This window comes from Nematolebias whitei, chromosome 18, assembly GCF_014905685.2.
Source record: "Nematolebias whitei isolate Nwh7 chromosome 18, NemWhi1, whole genome shotgun sequence".
Lineage (NCBI taxonomy): Eukaryota > Metazoa > Chordata > Actinopteri > Cyprinodontiformes > Rivulidae > Nematolebias > Nematolebias whitei.
The window spans coordinates 24,255,730-24,261,371 of record NC_056515.1 but is presented as its reverse complement, the minus strand read 5'-3'; positions in this window follow the sequence as shown (position 1 = coordinate 24,261,371).

Below are 5,642 nucleotides of genomic sequence, written 5' to 3'. Positions count from 1 at the left end.
TACATTTTTTGTTGTTTTGCTTTGTTTTGGTTTTTTTTATTATTATTATTTTTTTTTTTTGAATGTCCAGACGACCAGATTTAAACTTTTTTAGACCTTGTTTTTCCTGCAGTGTGCTGCAGGTCCTGCAGGACAAGAAAACAACAGCTGGGTCATGTAACTGAGCGGCTGCTACACAGGGAACAGCTCCTTTAAGATGATTGAAACACCCATACATCACATTAATTGGTGACACTGTGCCAGACAGACATATAGCTTTGACACAAATCTATACAAACGCATCGTGCATGAATAAACATCTTGCACTTTTCTCAAAGGCACTCCAATTTATTTGGTTTCTGAACGTTTTTGTCCACTGTCTCATCAAACTTCCTTCATGTTCCTAAATGACCCTTACAACTTCAACAAATGCAACGACACAAGGACACAGGGTGCATGTCACAGTACTTTATTTGTCTCCACCGTTGTAATGCATGTGGTGTAACACGTGGTGAGCATCTGGAACAGCTGCTAGTCTGTGCACTGTCTGTCTGCCTGCTCCTTTACTCCGGAAGGTCGCCTGTGTAGTAATAGTTGATCTCATTATGCAATAATTGTTTTTTTGTTGTTGTTGTTGTTGTTTTTGTTTCAAAGATATTTTTCTAAAAACAGGCTTTGATGGTAGCTCAGATTTTTGCTTATAAATCATGATACATTTTCTGTCTGTCATTACTGAAAATTGGGGCCACTTTTTAATCTAGACTTAAGCTAATTTGGCGTATTGACTTTTTGTGAAGTTATGGTGTTTTCCTCATGTCATGACTTTATTAGATAACTGCACCCGTCTTGACAAAGAAAGGAAGAGACAGAAATTGAATCATATGACTTTGTTACGCTGGCAAAACCTAATATTGTGAGGTTATGTTCTTTATTTTCTGTCGTTCAGGAGGAAGCATGCTGAGCAATGCATCAATATGCATTCATGGAGGTCAGCTTGAGGCTAAGATGTTTATACGGACAGCCGTTTACGATCTATCAAAGATTTATATTGATTACTGAGGTATCATTTCCTTCTAAGAGAAACATTCAAATTAACAATCAGGAAATTTGTAACAAAGTGATACATTTTTAGTGTAAGTATTGGGAAAATGTACATAATAACGTGCATAAATGTATTCATTATACAAGTGTTTTTAGTCAGATTTGCAAATATTTTCACACTATGAGTTCACGTAAGAGGAAAATGTTCTATATGCTTGAACGAATCCACATGGCCTGCTGCCTTTTCATGTTAGACTTCAAACTAAATTCATATTTTATTGAGAAATGTCAAAGTTGGTCATACCTGGAAAATATTATGCACACTCACACAATATTGCAGGACTGACTTGCTCTCAATGAAGACGGACACTTTCTTTCCCTCTCCTGCCTCCCTCCTGCTTTTGCTCTTGTCCTGTGAATGTCTCAGAGCCTCTCTTTAACACATGTTCTGAATCATAAATTATTATGGATCTGATCAGCTGGTCTCTCAGTGCAATTGAAAAAATTTTCTGAAGGAGAACCTTCATGCCCTGAAGGGACACACGCAGCTGGATATATCATGGATTCCTGGGGTGTTTGGAAGATGATGTGTCTGTCTGTATTATCCATTGAGGAGTTGAAGACGCGTACATAATTGGATTTATGATAACAGGGTTTCTACTTTTTGGAATTGGCGGGTACCTGGAATATCGACAAAATAGGAAGACGTCGGCAGCAGTATTGGCAATAGTGAGGCTGCCTGCCTTATATGAAGGATTGCACCATGCTTCGAGTGCTCAGACTCAGATGTTCGCACTTGCTGGCATGAAGGAATCAACCTTGGAGAAGGCTACAAGCACGGAACAGCAGAATGACCTAAAACCTGGCAGTTTAGATTTCCCATTGAGTGTACCAGCAAAAACTATGTAGAGTTGGCCGGCTGATAGACACTGTGCCATCTTTATCAAGACTATGGAACTTTCTGGTTGTGTTCATGGACAATCTCACCGCCTTTGTCGGCTTCTTCAAAATGTATTATGCCTATCCATGTTGCTTGTGCTGAGGTAGTTTTTTTGCTACCTTACACTGTACCCTGTGTGTCAAGGACACAGTGTGAGAGATCTTTTTTATATACCTTCTTTCCTCATGTTTTTATTCCCTTTTCTTATCTAAGTGATAAGGGCAGCGCTTCACACGAAGCGGCAGCCTCCATGCATTTCCATCTGCTCTTGTTGGACGGCTGTACTGGAATGTATTTTCGCTGTGCTTAACTGTGCAATGACAATAAAGTTGATTCTGATCTCTTGCTCAAAGTATATGTTGTGACTAAATCTCAGCAATTTCCACATCAAGTTTTAGCTCAATAACCTAAATCAGACTGAGACCACAGGGAGTAAAAGCCAGTGTATCTCTTGTGTCGGTCCCAAGCCCAGGTAAATGGTGAAGGTTGTGTCAGGAAGGGCATCCAATGTAAAACACTTTTGCCAAAACTAACATGTCGCCAATCGGTCTAGGCCCGGGTTAACAACAGCTGCCACCGGTGCTGTTTACAAACGGGGTGCCGGTGGAAATTGTGCTACTGTTAGTTGAAGACCACGAGGAGGAAAACGTGTCAGGAGACAGAGGGAGAAGAGGAAAGTCAAGAATGTAGGACTGAGGGTTGAAGCTCTAAATGTGGGGACAATGTCAGGCAAGGTAAAGAGCTGGCTGACATGATGCAGAGAAGGAAGGTAGATGTTTTATGTGTTAAGAGACCAAGTGGAAGGGCAGCAAGGCTCGCCACATTGGAGCAAGGTTCAAACTGTTTTACCGTGGTGTGGATAGAAAGAGGAGTGGAGTAGGAGTGGTCTTGAACGAGGAGTTCGAATAGAATAAGGTGAAAAGAGTGTCAGATAGGGTGATGTGCCTGAAGGTAGAAGTAGAAGATCTAATGCTAAACGTTGTCAGTGGTTATGCTCCACAAGTTGGATGTGATGTGGTAGAGAAAGACAAATTTTGGAAAGATCTGGATGAAGTGATAGAGAGTATTCTCAGGGAGGAGAGAGTGGCGATCGGACACCTGAATGGACAGGTTGGTGAAGGAAACAGGGGGATGAGCACTCAACAATCACTGCAGTGTATGTTCGCCAAAAATGCAATTCATCATTTGTATCTTTTGCTGTATGTATGTTACGTGATCGGCTCTGATCATACAGTTCTAAGGATTAGGAGCTTGAATGATTGATTGATTGATTGATTGATTTTTTATTGTCAATTCTGCATATGTACAGGACATACATAGAAATTGAAATTGCGTTACACTCCTACTCAAATTGCAGCAAACAACAACATTAGCAAAAATAAACTAACACAACTAGTTATATAAAAAAATATAAAAAAATATAAAAGTGAACAGCAGCAGGACCTCTGATGCAACGTGCTCAACGTGCTTGAAGCACCAAATGTTGATAAACTGTCAAATTAATCCACCCCAAAAGGTAAAACTAAACTGAAATAAAATCAATGAATGATATTTTTAATATTTTTGTCTTCATCCAGCAGAACATTTACATGAACATCACATGGATGGAGAAAGACTGTTGCACTTGCAGATTTTAGATGTGCACCGGTTCACTGGATAATTCATCCTGAATTTAGCCAGACAGTTAGAGATAAATCACATTGCCTTCCTAAAACATCTCCTTTGAATTATGATGTCAACACAACTGCATGTACAGTTGCTTTATGTGGGTCAGCTTGATAAATTGTGGTTTATAGACAGATCCAGTAATATGGATTTTATTTGGTGAAGTAAAACTGAAATCGTTAGCTGTGATTTTGAGGCGCTTTCAGCCACTCAGTCAGACCAACACCTGGAAAACCTCAAAAATAAAAGGAAGAAAACGTTGATTGCTGGCAGGTCTTTTGTGCTCCAAGCCTCGTTTCAGCTGGAAGCGAACATCTTTTCAAGATTTGAAAAGTGAAAGAATTTGACAACTTGTGGAAAATATTCTGCAAATTTTAAGTCATCGTGGATTTTCCAGCTCTTTGGGCCAAAACTGTGCTCAGTTTGCAGAATGGTCAACTTTAGCAAAAACAAAAATGGATTTTAAATCAGTCCATTTTACTGATATTGCTAAAAATAGGTGTGGAAACTGCTGAGCGTGATTCACAACACGTACAAGATCTTAGCTTAAAATTTTAACGTTAACTTCCGCTTGTCTGTTAACAGAATATCTTTTGAACCAGTGGATGGATTTGAATACTTACAAAAAGCAATCACTGCTTGCACATCTAAAACTGCTTTCATCCTTACAGCCACACAAACTGATTCAAGATGGCCACCACAGCCAATCAACTTAAGCCAACTCAGAAATGGCAGCAGCTCAGTCGGTTTTATAAATATTTTCGCAAAAAATTGATGTGGTAGTAGCTGCTTTTGGCTCTACATTTTATTCTATTCTTGGTTTCCATTTTTTTTTTCCTGTTTTACCGAAACTATCGCAAACATCTGTGGAACAGCTGAGCTTTGTGAGTGAAAAAACAACTTTTTCTGTTGTACATTATACTATTTATACTCTCAAAATTGTGTTGATTTACAAAGAGTTTAAAAATTATTGTTGACATGCAGCCATTTTCATCTCTAATAACTCCCCTGCAGTCTTTGTCTGCTGTACAGCTCAGTGTGGACGTTTGTAAGTTCATTCATGTTTGCTGGAAACGTACAGGTTGTGATTATCCCAGGTGCCTGCTTTGTTCTGTGTGATGAAGGCCTACTTTGTTTGGTATTTTAGGCTCACATGGAGTTTAACTAGGTCTCTTTCTCCTGTGTCATCATCTCTCTGGTTCAGATTTATGGAGTTTTGTTGTCCCAGAAAGTATACTGTATATATGAGCACCTCATAACTATAGATAAAATTCCCAGGCATCATCTTTAGAGATAAGCTAGTCTCAGACAAGAGATGGTTTTTCTCTTTGTTTGTATTTTACCCCTCCTCTTGTGTTTAGAATTAGTCCTGAATTAAGTTTGCCAAAAAAATAACAACAAAAAAAGGCCCAGTTTAGACCAGTCTATATATTTTAATATGGTCATTCCCATATGATGGCAACACGGCCAGATGGCTCATTACAGATGTTCATGTTTACAGGGAATGCAAAATTATTCCCAATTTCAACATCATTAATAAACAAAACAAGAAAAAAAAAGACAGAGCGAAGGTTGTGTGTGTGTGTGTGTGAAAGAAATCTGTGTTCCTCCGAGGTCTCCTGCACAGATGTTCTTGAGCAATAACTCATTGAAAATGAAAGCTCTGTTGTTTGGACTTGGCCTCCCACCTCTGGGAGCAGCCAGCCAGGCTTTTGGCTGTAGGATACTCAGCCTGTTTGCCAGCTACAGGAGGTAAAACCCAGTTATTGATAATAAACTGTCTGCAAGAAGAAGAACTAAGGATGTTAGACATCCACACACAGACTTAAAGAGCATTTTCTAAACAGGCTTTTAGAGCCTTTTGTTGGGAAAGGTAACCAGGATGGGCAGCACGGTGGCGCAACTGGTAGAGCTGCTGCCTCTCAGCGAGCAGGTCCTTGGTTCAAACCCCAGTCCAGGGGCCTTCTGGGTGGAGTTTGCATGTTCTCTCCGTGCATGTGTGGGTTTTCTCCGGGTA